Source organism: Miscanthus floridulus, chromosome 6, assembly GCF_019320115.1.
Source record: "Miscanthus floridulus cultivar M001 chromosome 6, ASM1932011v1, whole genome shotgun sequence".
NCBI classification, from domain to species: domain Eukaryota; kingdom Viridiplantae; phylum Streptophyta; class Magnoliopsida; order Poales; family Poaceae; genus Miscanthus; species Miscanthus floridulus.
The window spans coordinates 51768577-51784520 of record NC_089585.1 but is presented as its reverse complement, the minus strand read 5'-3'; positions in this window follow the sequence as shown (position 1 = coordinate 51784520).

Below are 15944 nucleotides of genomic sequence, written 5' to 3'. Positions count from 1 at the left end.
TACTTACAGACAAGCCAGAGGTTGGTCGGACCGATGCAGCCCTACTTGCTGAAGAACTCACCGAGATCTACTCTACTCCTACTCCTAAGGGGTGGCCGGAGCCGAAAAAAGTAAGTAACTTGTATTTGATTGATTGTGTGTCTTTTACAATAGCCGGGGTCCAATATTTATACCCGAAACCTACGCATGAATCCTGCTTAAGCATGACTCATCACAATTTTTGACCTAAGAGAAAACATTCCTAATTTAAGATAACTTGGACCCTAATCTTTCCCTTTTTGTAGAGTCCAACATGTTTTTCTCGGCGCTGATCATAGTTTCTGTCGTTATCTACTGGCGCTCTCTGAAGAGAGCTGATTCCAGTGCTACATTCGAATCAGCTGATACCGCCCTTCATGCAATCGATTTGATGACATGATCTTGGGAGCTTTCGAGTTCCTGCAATTGTTCTTCCAAATTTTGGTGTAAACAGCAACCATGAAAGTGGCACTTGACACTTAATGAAGCATTGTGGGCATATAGGATGGCTTGCCATGGATCAATTAAATCATCACCTTTTGAGTTAGTATATGGGCATAATGTAGTTCTTTCTTGGGAGATTCAGACTGGATCAAGACTGGATCAAAATGATTTGACAGCCAAAGTCTATAAAAACCATATGATGAATGATTTGGAGGACTTAAGTTGTCATCGGTTGCGCGCTCTTGAAAATATTGAGGCCAATAAATGAAGGGTTGCAAGGCATTATAAAAAAAGGTCAAGAACAAATAGTTTTGTGAAGGAGAGTTAGTTTGTAAAGTAAGATTGCCGATTGGGTCTAAAGACAACAGGTTTATCAAATGGTCGCCTAATTGGGAAGGTCCTTATCGGATGAAACGTTGTGCGCCTGGCAATGCTTATATTTTGGAAATGCTAAAAGGGGAAGAGGAGTTTGGTAGAGCAATCAATGAAAAATTCCTAAAGAAGTATTATCCTAGCATCTGGATTAATACTTGATAGCCGATTTATTTAGTCATTGGCTCTAATAGCCGGTACCAGGAGGGTATCGCCTTTAGTTCAAAAGGGAAAATAAACCAAAGGGGTAAAAGCCGATACGATATGTATCGCCTATAGACCAAAAACACACACAAGGACAATAATTATTCATACTATGGTAGTTTCAGAGATGAACTCATAAGGAAAAGGCAAAAACTTTTTCCATTTATTGTTTGCTCCTAGTATAGACTAATTGAACACTTTGTTCACAACATCTTGGGCTAGTGTGATATCCATAATGGTCGCCATGATGTCATCAAAGTCCTCAATTAGCTCCTTGTGCATATCGAGATCATCGGCCATTGGGAAGCCCTGGCTCCATGGTGCGATGGTCGTGCCTGGTCTAGACTTGCACCGTGGCTAGAGCCACCGCTGCGCCATGATGAACGCCATGGAGGGCAATATCCTGGGCATGCGCTAGGATGTCATGCGGACAGTTGATGAGCAGAAGGCCCCGGGCATTGACGGCCGATGTAGCTGCATTCACCGCCAGTTGGAGGTTTTCTAACTATAATGTTAGGGCTAGAAATCAAAGAGGCAAGAAGATTATCAAGAAAGGGGCAGTGAAGATATAGAAATGGGGGTTGTCTTGGAACTAAGCTTACCCACCACCATGGTGTTGGACTCGGCTAACCTCGCTCGATCGGTGTTGGTTTCCACCTATGCGATGAGGAGGGTGGCCTAGGAGGCCTCGAGACGGATCTCAAGCTGACCGTTTTCTCGAGTTGCCTCGAAATAATGGTCCTTGGTAGCCCTCCACTCCTAGAGAAAGCGCTAGGCATTGTCGCCGGTGTATGAGTCCGAGGAGTCCGGCATGGGGGCGACAGCAGGCGCAACATTGGAGGGCTCACCGGCCCTAGGAGGAGGAGGAAGGAGTCTATTATTCAAAACAAATATGTGGACAAGTTAAAGGATAATTGGTTGCCATGAGTAGAGGGCGTTCGGTATTATCTCATGCGGTGGAGGCGTTGGTTCATTGGCATCTCCTCCTCTAGGATCTCCTTCGCTGCACACTTGCCGCGGTTATCTTCGTCTGCCATGGGTGTTGGTTTAGATCTTGAGAGGAGAAGAGGAAACTGCTATAGGGTTCTTGAAGGTAGAAGGACATGAGAGAATGAGAACAGTTGTGGGTGTAGATGTGTTTGAGGCCAAAGCCCTTGACTGGTATTTATAGCCATGAAGACAAGATGGTAGATATCTTGGGACGTGTGAAAGCAACCCCATTTGATGGAAGGGGAAGCGCCACTTCACTAATACCAACTGCGGCATTGATGACTAAGAAGGAATTTGAAGGGTTTGTGATAAAAGCCATTTTTAGATTCAGTTAAGTCAGAGTAAAGTCAGAAATCAGAAATCGGCTAATTCAAATCGGCTCTTCTAGCTGAACCAAAAAGTATAGTTATCATCAGGTTTATGTGCTATAGATACTGGAATGCAAATTACAAGTTAAGAGCATCATGAATTGCTTGTAGTGCTTTCAGCCAAATAGCATCAACTTCTGTAATTTGTTGTTTATCTCCTTTGGCTGATCTAGGAATGCTCTCAAGACTGTTGTGAAAAGATTTGCCTTCTTTAACCTTGGTTAGCATTTCTTGCTTCTTCTGTTTGATAGCATTGGGGATCTGAGTCAAGTTGGACTCATGATGTTCGATGGTGGCTTTCCCGCTTTCTAGTTCTTTTTCAAGCTCAGCACGCCTAACTCTCAGCTAATTTAGTTCTGGTTCAATTTTAGAAGAAGAATTCTTCAAATTGTCAATCAGTTGTGCTAATTCTTTGGCTTCCTATTTGATAGAATTCTTTTTGGCCATCAAAGCTTCACAGTCAATCAGATTTCTTTAAGCCTTTTTCACCTTGGGAGCTTGGTCTTTGATATTGGATGTAGGTATCAAGGCCTCAGCAAGATTTGGTTTGAAATTATCCTTGATGGCCAAGAAGATTCTTCTCATTAGGTCTGCATCCTGGACCAAATTGGCTATATTCCTCTCAAGCATTGGTAGCGTGTCTTTTAGCCAATTTTTGGTCTCACCTGATAAAGTCTCTTAGGAAGAAATGGCTGATGAGCTAATCTCACTTTCATCTATGTATTCTTCAAAGTTGAAGGAGTAGCTCAGAGCTAGAGAATTAAGTGCCCACATGTGAACAAAAGGAATCTTATTAGAAATGGCAAATGGGTTGGCAATGAGATGAATGGTGAGGGGAACACAGTGCCTTTTTTGGAAGAGACTCTGGCTGAGGAGAAGGAACAGCCGATGATGTACCTACATCTTTTTCCACATTTGGTTGAATCAGCTCTAGACTTTCGATACTAGTGTCTGCAGGCATCAAGAAGTTTTTTTTGTTTATATTTGTTATAGAAGGACAAGAATGAGCATATGAATTTCTTACCATCGACTATTTGCTAAGTTGGAGAATCAATGGTTTGGGTATCAGCATCAACAGGATCGTCTTCAATCATTGGATTGTTAGACTTTTGCTCTTGTGCAGATGTTTTCTCTAGTGGGGTCGGATAAAGGAGAATGATCAGAGAAGAGTGAGGATTACATAAGATTAAAAGGCTTGAAGAGATACCTTGGTAGCATCAGGAGGTGCAGTAGAGAGGTTCTCATATTCTACTGTTTTGGGTCTATCAAAGCATCAGTTATTTCAATTATAATCGGCTCCTTAGGGGGATTAACCGATGAGAGGTTGGTAGATGCCGATTCAAGTGCCTAGGACAACAATTCGGCACCCAAACAGATTCAGATGCAATAGTCGATGACTACAGGAAAAGAATTGAATTAGAAGTTGGATATCATCTTAAGAGGGGAGATAAGTTATGTTACCTAAGCAATTGATGATTTTGATCTACGAAGTCTCTTTCCAGTGGTGGTTTTTTGACTTACACCTTGGGTTGCCTTGCATTTTGAAGACTGATATGTGAGTATAGTTGGGGCAGCTGGGGTTTTCATCAACTTTTTTAGAGTGGGTGCGGTTGATCCCATTCTTGAGGCTAGACATGGTGGATAATATTCTATGGGATGTCCTTTCCTATCCACACTTGGTGGATCAAATTTGGTATCCTGCAAAAGAATTTGTTAGATGAGTTGATAGGAGAACTTGTTAGATAATCCTTTTGAAAAAAGTGGTAAGTTACCTCACTATCAGAAGCGAATTCTTCATCCAATGCCAAACAGTTGGAATGAATTGGACTGCAGAAGAGGTCAGAGTGCCATTCTTGCCACCAGGAATTAAACAAATTTGAGGAGAAGGTAGCTCTTGTCCATTCGTGTAGGCAAAGAGAAGGAAGGTCTGATTCTAGTTGAAAAACTCTAGAAGCTTCCATCATCTCACTAATACCTTCTCTTGGCTTCAAAGTGTTCCTAAAGAATAGCCGAGGAGGTAGTTGACCAAGGCTGAATTGATGGGCCACAAAAGAAGGATTATAGAATTCATAAGTTGGGAGATTATCTGGGAGAAAAGAACTAGTAGCCATTTTACCATGACCATGGCAAAATTTGGCTGGCAGTACATAGGGTTTGATAATACAACTAAAAATTACAGCAGTTGTTTCATCTGAGCAACCTGATTCAAACTAAAATTTGACTAGCAGAACTAGTTCATTGTCTTTATCCTCATCATAAGGTAGCCAAGTCAAGATGTTTGCATCAAACCCTTTGAAAAAATTCTTGAAAGGTGGCCTACATGAACAACAATTGTTATGGTTGATGCAGCTTCACCATAATTCATACACTATCAAGTTCTTCCTTCTTTTCCTTTATAATCTTCAGCAAAGTTGGAAGAAGGGAAGCTCAGATTTCTAAGATTGGGTCTTACAATCTTATGCATGTACAAATTTCAGCCACAATTGTATTAACCACCAAGGGCCACTGATGGTATGCACTGGTTCATTTTTCAGTAATTTAACAAATACTTGGTGCATCAGGTGAGAAGCAGACCCCAGTAGATATTTTTTGAGGGGGATTTCATTGCCGACTACTAGACGTTCTGCCATGTATTTATGATTATAAGTTGGTCCATAAGATGACCCATAAAAGATGAATTTTTCTAGCCACATGTTCAGGAAAGCTATATACTCTCTTTCATCAACAATCGATCCATCCCCAATATGGTTCAGAATATAGCTTTCCCATCCTGTGTAGTCTGATATTTTGGCTAATTTCTTGGACCCAGCACTTAAGAAATCATAGGATTGCTTTGATCCTATTATTCTAAGGCCAGTCAACATGTAAATATCGGCCAAAGTGATGGTCATTAGACCATGACCAAAAACAAAAGCATTCAAAGTGTTGGACCAAAAGTAAGATGCAGAAATCATAAGTGAGTCATTCCTCTCCATTCCAGACAGTGAGAGTGTTAGGCATTGATTCAAGTCATAAATTTCCCAATCTCTAGCCTTTTTCTCTTATACCCTATAGAACCAATCCCTCTATCCCTTAGGCATTTTGAGCCAATTTCTAAAGGGAGTTTTAGTGTTCCAAGAAGACAAATCTACTACAGATTGTTTGAACGGGATTCGGTTGGTTTCTTGATTGATAAAATCGGATGGATCAGGGTCACCCATGGGTCCAAGATAATATTCATTAGGAACAATAGCTGATGGAATCAAAATTTTATTCCTCATTTCTTAGAAACCAGTTGGGATGAATTTAAGAAAAAGGAAAATACAGAGTTGCGGCTAATACTTAAAAGACAGAAATATGAAAACATACCTCAGGAACATGATTGCTAGTCGCCATTGCAACCAAAATGGGTCTGAATCTAAGGAAGGTTGTAGAAAAGTGGCTTGAAATAGTAGTTTGGTAGAGCAGAAAATCAGCTAGGGTTAAGGCTTTGGTGGTGACGGTTTTGACTGTTCAAGAGAAAAGGGGAAAGTAAGCAGAACGGGCCAGTTGGAAATGATACTATTGGGGTATTATATAGAATTCGGCCCAATAAATTAGGAGTCACGTGTATATTTCAGAATGAGTAGTCTCAACACGGTGAGTAGATAAATAAAAATTTTGGAATAAAATTATTTTTATCCCAAAATTGGGGGCATGTGTTTACACCAAAATTTAGGAAGAAGAACGCGGGAACTCGAAGCTTCCAGGATTGTGTCATTAAGGAATCGATTAGATGTGAATCAGTATCAATTGATTTAGATGCGATGTCAGAATCGGCTATTTAATAGATGACGTCAGTAGGCGTCGTCAATGGGCTATACTTGAGTGGCGCCGGAAGATGTGTCGGACTCTACAAATAAGAAAAATTGGGGTCCAAGTTATTATTAAGTTAGGAAGTTTTCCTTTATTACAAGAATTGTAATGAGTCATAAATATTATACCCTAGTTATTGTAAAAAAATGAACACTCAATCAATACAATCTTTTTGACTTTCGCCATCGCATTAGGGGTAGGAGTACTGTAGATCTCGATGAGTTCTTTAGCAAACAGGGCCACATCGATTGATCAACCTCCAGCTTGCTTGTGAGTACCGTCATGACTTGTATTGTGCTTGTAAAGCTGCATCAGCTGATTGATCTTTTATGAGCCATAATATAAGTTAGTTATTGATCTGTATCGTAGTTTGTAAGGCTGCATCAGCTGATTGATCTCTTACGAATCATAGTATAGATCAAAGTTATCGATCTTGTGTTAAATAAGTTATTGTTTAATACAATATCACCAATTATTGAATCTACTAAGATTAGTAAGTTTTTCCTTGCTATTTTTTGTTGATTCACCAGTTATCGATCTTGCTATAATTAATGTTTTATTAATTATAACAAAATCACTCGATTGAGATAGAGATAGATCACCATCATATCAACTTAATTGGTCGTCCTTTGATCTGATCACGCTTTAAATCTTATAATTGATGGCTTAATTCAGCTAGATCGGCTGTTTTATCTCTATTCCAATCAAACATAGTATGCATCCAAAGACATGTTTCAATTTTGAATAAACTCACTAGTTAATGAGATCTAATTTAATGACACTACCATAGCTGCATCGATCCAGTCAATCCTCACTGGTAAGACTTTAGATTAGAAATTATCGATTAGTGGTCTTGTTCATAATCAAGATATGTACTCTATTTGTTTGCTATTACTGCATCGGCTATTTTAGCCGATTTGCCTATTTTCTCACGCATATAGCATGTTTTCATGAATCTATCAACATATAGATGGTTTTATAGATTCTTTAGCTTTAGTTTATTATCATTATCATAGTTGTATCGATCCGATCAAACCTCACTATTGATGATAATAGATTAGACTCAAAACTATTTGTAGATTCATTTATATTAGACAGTCGATTTGTTTGCATGTTATACTTTTTTACATCAATCTTATCGGCTCGACGCTTTATATCAATCATGTTCCATTTAGCCGATGATGCCTTCTGATGTTCCATGAGCATCGGTTAATTTGATTTATATCATTATCTTTTAATATTAGCCGATAATCCTTGATTAAATATCTTCATTTCATGGATACGCTGGATATCAACTATTTAGTCGATAGCCACATGAAATCGGCTATCTAGCCATACATTTGGAACTATTTGGTGCAACACCGATATGTTCCACCTTAAATTACTGATAAGGTTCTCTCCTTGTCAATTGCAGGTCAAATTGACAGGAACGTCGTTGGGTTTTCAGAATCGGCTAGTTCTGTGTTGAAGCCAAGCAGATTTCTGGTTTTATTCCACTTAGATCTTCCAACTTGCTATGTGTTGATCATGTCACCACATTTTTGTGTCAACAACACTGTAGGCAGAGAGCCAATGGGCATCCGCAATAGTGCTGCAAAACATAAAGATTTCTCCAGAATCATGGTCTTCAACAACTTTGGTAATGCATTGTTGTCCAACCACCGCACAAACAACCCAAAGATTTTAGTTAGAACAAATGACAATCGAGGAAAGGGGGAAGCATTGAGGTTAGTAGACACAATAATAAGTTCATACAAATAGTACGGTTTGATATGAAGCACATTACCTTTATCCAGATCCTAAAACCACTAGGGAACACGATTGGGAAAATGTAAATGGGTGAGGGAAGGGGGGAGCAAGCAGATTGATGCAATGCTATCAGATGAGGGAAGGGGGGATGCTCCTTTCATATAGACCTTGCATGGTTGATGAGAGTGAAGTGAATGCGGCATGAAAGTTGGACACAAGAAAGAATCAAGAAAAGGAGCTTTTGACCACCATGACATGCTTGAGACTTGAATGCCTGGTGCGGTTGTGATGGGTCTTTTCTGTACTTTTTTTACTCTAATGCAAGCAGTCACAACAGTCGAGGGGTAGACTAGTTGCTACGACATTCAAAACTGATGACCCTTTATACTGTGTCCAACGAGATCAAATATACAGTGGTCAGACTTTCTTGTGTTCGTAGTAAAATTCAACAGTTATGTCTCATCCGTTATGCGTTAGATCTAAGGCTATACTTGTTGAGATGAACTCCACGATGCATGGTTCTTGCAAGTTCAACAAATTTTATCAAAGACTACTGATACGTGTTTGGTTCTTGCAAGATCAAAGCCACTCATGACTACTAGTACTACTGATACATGTTTGGTTCAATAAATCGAGGCACAAAGCAACCCTTGTGCAGTTGTGATGAGTGAATTGAATGCATGAGGAAAGCCTCTATAGTTATTTCTCTCCAAGCATTCATAGCAATCAAGGGGTAGACTGAAGAGTGAAGACGAGTTGCTCTTGCTTCCGTAAGCAATTTCTCTTGCTTGGTTTTGTAGAGCAGCAGCTAGCTAGAGATGGCTACATGGTTTCATAGGTCCTCATAGTCTGCACTGGCTCGGCTGTGGCTGAAGATGTTGCTTCAAATCCAACTACCTTACTAGTACTTCATGCATGTAGCCATAGCCGGTGCAGCTGTTCTTTATAGCACAGCTGATCTGGCAAAAGTTCCAGTCATAGCTCATTAGCAGAGTAAAATGTCCGGGCTGGTCAAATTTACATGACTCGGACTATGAGACGTGCATACAATTTACAAGAAATAGGTAAGCGTCATTTTGTCAATACTGTACTTGTCTATATATATTTGGTCAACAAAGTTTAACCCACCTAATACAAAGTTCAACAAAAGTCCATTTACATGGATATTATTACAACAAGATAAACTAAAGAACATCACAATTGTCTCCAGTGAACATTGAAAACACAAATCAGAACATCAGTGTTATGAGATACTAAATGTTAGCATCATCTGACCATGTTGCTACTGCTCAATTGAGAGGAACTTCACGAACTCCACCAATCTCTGGATCATTCGGATGGATTGTAAGATAACGGATATGATGAGAAAATACTTCTGCACCATGGAACTCATAGCGGTATGAAAGCAAAGTCTAGAGGTCTGCATTTTAATGAACCGCAACAAACACATAGGGTCCTAGATGATCCTCATCAAGATGGTAGTTTCGATGGCAAAGAACTTGATGAACAATTACAGAAGCAATGTACCACCTACTGTAAAAGTTAGAATGCACTGCAAGCACTACAACCCTTGTTTGTAGGCCATGGCAAACACGAAGCTCGTGGAAGACATAGCGATACATAGACATATCCCAAGAATGATCATAGTTATCCATGATATGTGTAAAAAAGAAAACAATATGTAGAAAAAATGAAGAACAAAGATGCCTAGCAGTAGGGAGGAGGGCAAAATCTTTGGGATGGAACTGAAGAAGGAGCTCTAGAGAGCCTTCCTCTAGCCCCTTATCTCTATCGATATATAGTTCGCGGGTCATGGACCACCCCACAACCCATGCGCGCGCTGCTACGTGCCCATGACCCCATATATACAGCGCAAGAGTTGACATGATCTATATTTTGTTGTTTCATCAAAACTATGATCTGGCCTGTCAAGATTTCTTTAGTATCAGACTGTCTTAGGCCCTATTTGGATGGACTACGACTAGTTAGCCATGGCTAAAAAATAGCCAACTAAGAATCTGCCAATTAGTTGTGTTATTAGTCCATACTTGTTTATATCCTCAACTAATTGCTGGGTTCTATAGATTAGAACTAGTTGTTAGCCCCTGGTAGTCGGGTTCTATGGACTACATGGATGGCCCTTGTATTTTGTAGTGATCCAGATTGTCTATATTTTGTAGGGTTGGACTATCTTAGGGTCTAGAAAATTTCAACATCTATACACCCACGTCCTTTGATCAAAAAGCGCAAACACCATTAGTATAACCAGTTACCAAATGATCAAAGGACCTGAGCTACACAACGCTCAACAAAGTTTAACCGACCCAATACAAAGTTCAACAAAACTTAACACAAACAAGCATGCAAATAAGACTTCACATATGGTCATCCCACAGACCAAGCCTAGTAATGACTTATATTACTAATACGTCCCATAGATCAAGGGTCGAGGTGGGCGTGCCGGATGTTGTCGTCCACGTTCACCTTTGCTAAGACGGCATTGACGACTGGCTCAAGGCTCATGAACAATGGGGACATACTTGAGTGATGGACAGTACATCGCAGACTATGACTCTAGCGAGGAGGAGGATGATCTGGAGTACTGGCAAGTCGGGGAATCACAAGAGCACTTGCCAGGAGGAGGATGCTTTAATTTTTTTCTCTTCTCTAGAAACTCAAAGCAACTTATAATCCATGACTTCTTTTTCTAGGGTGGGAAATCCATGGGATATCATTTGAATTACCCATTTAGTTTTTATGGAGGGTTTTCCATACCTGGGTGCGTCTTCCCCTTGCTTCCCAATTATAGGCCTTAGTTCAAACAACCGCAGATGTAGTCACACATAAAAAATCACTAGTTGCAGCGCAATAAGCTACAGCGAGTAGGTTTATTTTTTCTTTTTTGGTAATCTTTAGGTGTCAAATTCATGGATCTTTTAATTGTTTATTAGCATCCTCTTTTAGTTTTATGTTTATTTATATTATGAAAAAACCAAAAAAGGCAACAACTAAGGCCGCCTGAAATTCCGGTCTCTGCTGAACAGACGGGGCGGTCTGCCCTCCCAAAATTTTGATTTCGCATCACGCCGAGCAGTCCCGCCAACACGCACCAAAAATTAGATGTCTCTCTTTTGCCCTCCATGTGGAAAATAGGTTTACCATGCCATCGATTTCAGACAAGGGCATTTGTGGTAATGTGATAGCCATATAAAAGCACAAAGAGTCATTGTCTCCTCCTCCATCTCCATTCTCTAGTCACCCCCTTTGCCACCCTGCTTCGGACCCTAGGTACCATCAGAACAGCAACTTGACTCCCTCTACACTCTCTAGCCGCACCCTATCTCATACATTTTTGAACCCTAGCCGAAGCCGGATCCCCTTCGATTCGTCGACAACAGGTCGATCAGCTAACGACGGAAGGAACGCATTGATGATGGTACAAGCTGGATCTGCATCCCCTACATACCTCGGCACTTGTCATGACCGACCAGATCTGATCCCTAGCCGGAGCCAGATTTGGTACCCCTTCGTCAACGCCAGCCGCACTAGCTCCGCGACCGCGATGATAGGACGGTGGTGCTGACGACAAAGCAAAGCCAGGGAACAAGGAGGAATAGGTACCCAAATTCATTTTATGATGTGTGCTCTACTATAGTGGCTGAACTAAGGATATGTACATAGCCATGGGGTTACATATTTCCTATAGTTGAGTATAGCTGACATATGGTCTATTGGATTAATGACTTCCATATAAGTTGTAGTTACTAGTTAGGCGCTTTTTGCATACTCTTGCTCTGTTGTGTTGACATTCCATAGAAGCTTTAGTTAATAAATGCATTTGTAATCTAGATGAATAGCCACTAACTGCTTATGAATGAGCACAAGATGCACAAATCACAAGGAATCATAGAAAGATGGAAGAACTTGGAATACGACATGTGGGCCCAAAACATGTGTCTCCAAAGGTAAAAAATCAATAACAAAGGGTAGACACAGTAAAGATTTAGAATATATCTCTGAACTAGGGAAGATAGTTGAGGGATTTGATGATACAGATGAAATAGATTCAGATTTAGAAGATGAGCCAGTGCTCCTATCAATTGATGAGGTGCGTGTTCTATCTTGTATTTAGTTCGGAGGGGGAGGGGGGAGGGGGGTAGGTAGCCATCCAATGCTTTACTATTTGGATATGAATGGAATTTGTACATGCTTGCTGCTTAAGTTTGTATCTCCAATTTTAGTGTCTAGGTCGAAGAAGCCATAGAGGAGGCTCTGCCAGCAGGACAAAAAGCAGCGCTGCCATGAGTCTTGGGCAAAGGCTCTCCAAGCAAGTGAGGTCAACACCATGAGAAGAGTCTGCTTATGGATTTTGTACTCGGAGGTCTTCCGCTGGCAAAAGAGTGGAGGTAGTAGTAATATGTGAACATAATTCTCCATCACGACCAACACCTAGACCCGGGGATTAATTCCAAGTTCATCAATTAACTAGAGACATTGGTCAGGATGGCACCCTACCTAGTCCTAAGAGAGACTCCTCATGGCTAGATGATGATAGCCCTGCTGAAGAGGAGCCCTCTCAGCAACCTCCTATCTGCCCCCACCCATAGAATGATGAAAGTTGCCTAGGTTGGTATTACCTTATAGATGTCTATCAATCAATTTGTATTAGCTATTTGATATCCATATAACTTTTCTATCAATTTGAATGTATGAAAACTATGTAGTGCCATTACCAGGAAGAGTGAGGAAGTCGAGGCCTCAAACTTATGGAATTATGCTTGACAAAATGAGCAAATCACTAGGAGGAGCGAGGATGTGCATCTCTATTGTCGAGGGGAACAGAAGGCCACATGATCTAGTGCAAGCTGCCAAGTTTGCCTCAGAGGCAGGTGTAGTAGTCAGGAACGAAGTACCAATTTTGACGCATTGGAAAGAATACAAGGGGGAGAAGCCTAGCGCCGTCTATTGCATAAGATTTGTGGAAAGGCTAAATGTATGTATGGGTATCCCCTCTTGACATTCAACTCTGCTTTGAGCAACTTTAACGTATTTACTTTTCATTCACACTACTATGTGCAGGGAAGGTTGTGCGTTAACAGTGCTCACTCACCAACAAAAAAAGCTTGCCGGAATGTAATGTAGTCTATGGTATGGCAGGAACGCTATAGGTTGAAGAGAACATACTTCAATGGCATCCCTGCTAATCAGATCCATATGACGTCTCCTATCTCATCCATGAATGATGCACAGTGGTGTGAACTTGTCAAGATTTGGTCTAGTGCTAAGAACAAGGTGTGTGAACCCATCGATTTCATGTCTAGTCTTGCTATGGTCTACTTGTGCTAGTCTAACACAAATGAAGCTATAGGAAACATTTGAGAAGAACAAGCGAAACCGTGCAAAAGTGAAGTACCACAAGGCTATAGGATCTCGCTCCTATGTTGTCCAGATGCAAAATTTTGCAAGTGATGGTTGTATTTTATTGTTACTCTTGCCTTTGTATAAATATAAACCAAAACTCATGTGCAATATGAATAGAAGGAGAACAAGAGGAATGTAGTAGAACAACATCAAGGACTTGAAGAAGAAAATGGTCCACCTGACGAAGATGTTAATGTTGTGGAAGTATTTATGGACTTCCATACCAGTATAAAAAAATGGCCTGAGCGATGCTACAAGAGCAGCAGTTGTAAGTACCTTCTTTTGCTTACCTTAAAATCTACTAAAGTCATTGCCATAAAAGAAGGAAACATAGCAGGAGCCTAGTGTTATGGAAATCAACTAAAATCTCTATTAGCAGTAGGCTGAGAAAGACCTATGCATTACTTGTTATGAATCAATCTCTTGGGTTTTCAATTGAAGCCCTCTTACACTATCTGTAACCTAATATTTTACTAATTGAATTTCGCAGGAAACTATGGAAACTATGCAAGTAGAACCTGTTGCTGATGGGCCACAACCAATTTCTAGTGCTGATGTTGTTTGCAAGGTCCTCTGTGTTGACCAGGGCAAGGCCCCCTCCTAGAGAAGCAGCAACAACCTTTTTTGAAGAATGTTGGTATCCAGACAAGCTCCACTAGAACAGAGACATCGGTGGAGAGAATGCTTCGGGAATAGCTTGCAGCTGAACAAGAAAATTCCGCTGTCCTTTTTGATCAAGTGAATGAACTAAAGAGGAAGATAGAAAAGACTGAAAGAGAGCTTGAGGAATACAAGAAACGGCAACAAGAGGAGTACAACAATCTCCGTGAGCTATGCATGCTCTTCAGCTCTTCTAGTAACTCTCAGTCTTTAACTCCAGCGGCTTGATATAGTGAACATTTGTGGTTTGATGTGTGGACTCATGTACTGGCTTGATGTGTGGACTCGTATGCCTGTTTCATGTGATGATACACTATCAGTGGTTCGCTACTGATGTGTGAAATGTAAATTGTTGTTATTTAATTGCTAGGCTAAATAGTTATGTAGTCAGTCTGTGTAGTAGTGATGATTTTGAATTACTTCTATGATGAATTGATTGTACTCCACGTGGTAGAACTAGGACAGGCCACATAATCAAATAAAAATGTGACACATGGACGAACTAGGGCACAACACGTGGGCTATTAAAAATCCAACATGCGGAAGGAAATCATCAAGCCACGTGGACGTATAAAAATACGACACATGGACAGACAGCATAGTGGCGCGTGGTCAAATAAGAAACGAACGCGTGGACCAATAAAAATACGACACGTGGTCCAATGAAGAAGTGACACGTGATCTAATGGAAACACGACACGTGTGCTAGTAGAAAATTAACATGTGGAACAATAGAGAAACGACATGTGGTCCAATTAAAACCTGAAACGTGTAAGAACCAGAGATGGCCACGTTGTGCAATAAGAAGGTGATAAGTAACTGAGCCTTGTCTAATGCAACCGGCTATAGCATGTACACATGGGCTATAGCATCTACACGTGGAAAGCATCTCCAACAAAAGCGCCCACCAGCGTGGCAGCCCCCTGCCACGCATGCCAAAATAGTTCTATGACGATCTGTTTTTCGTCATAGATCTATCAATTCTATGATGATTTTGTCAGATTCGTCATAGATATGCAAGAGTGATGCGACTTCTATGACGAACCGGTTTTCATAATAAATTTGTTATAAAACTGAAATTATGATGAATTTAGCTCTTTCAGTGATGAAATCTATTCATCATAGAAGTGAATATTTCTAGTAGTGTGAGTACCCTCAAGTACTAAGGATTTGTTAACCCCGTTGTAGGATCTGACTTGAGCTACTGATCGAGGTCCTGTCGGTGGGCTCGATATGATCTGGTTGTCTCCCCTACCATGGATGTTTTACCTAAGTTGCTTCCACAGTTCTACTCACCATTTGAACTCAAGTTAAGTTATGACTTGAACATATTATGTAACTATTGTTATAAGTCTTTCGCACTCTGATATAAGATATTTTTACCAAATATTGTAATGTTGTGGTAACTCTATGTCGATCCTGTATGAGTTGTAAAATATGGATGATTCGGGGTTCTCCGAGGACACCCGACAGACTACCGAATTATCTGGCTCTCGTGTGCAGCAGTCCAAGGTATTTAGGATAATGATAGATACACGTGAGCCATATAATTTGAGTGGTTTTGCTACAGTCCGTGCAGCATCCTCACGCTGATTATTTTTTCCCGCGCTTGCAGCTTCCAGCCCACGCTCGTTCGCCCCACGTCGGCCAAGGCTGCAAAAAGCTTGGGAATCTAAGTGATTTGTGGGAATGGAGTGGGGACTGAGTAAAGTATAGATTATTTTTTAATCTCATTGATTTACGTGCGATACAAACTAAAAAAGTTATAACTACTAAACCTAGTATCCAAATTAAATTCCGATTGTACCATTGTGTTTCGTATAATAAATGCTTTAAAACAATACCCCACATAAATATATTTAGATAAAGTTTTATTAACGAACA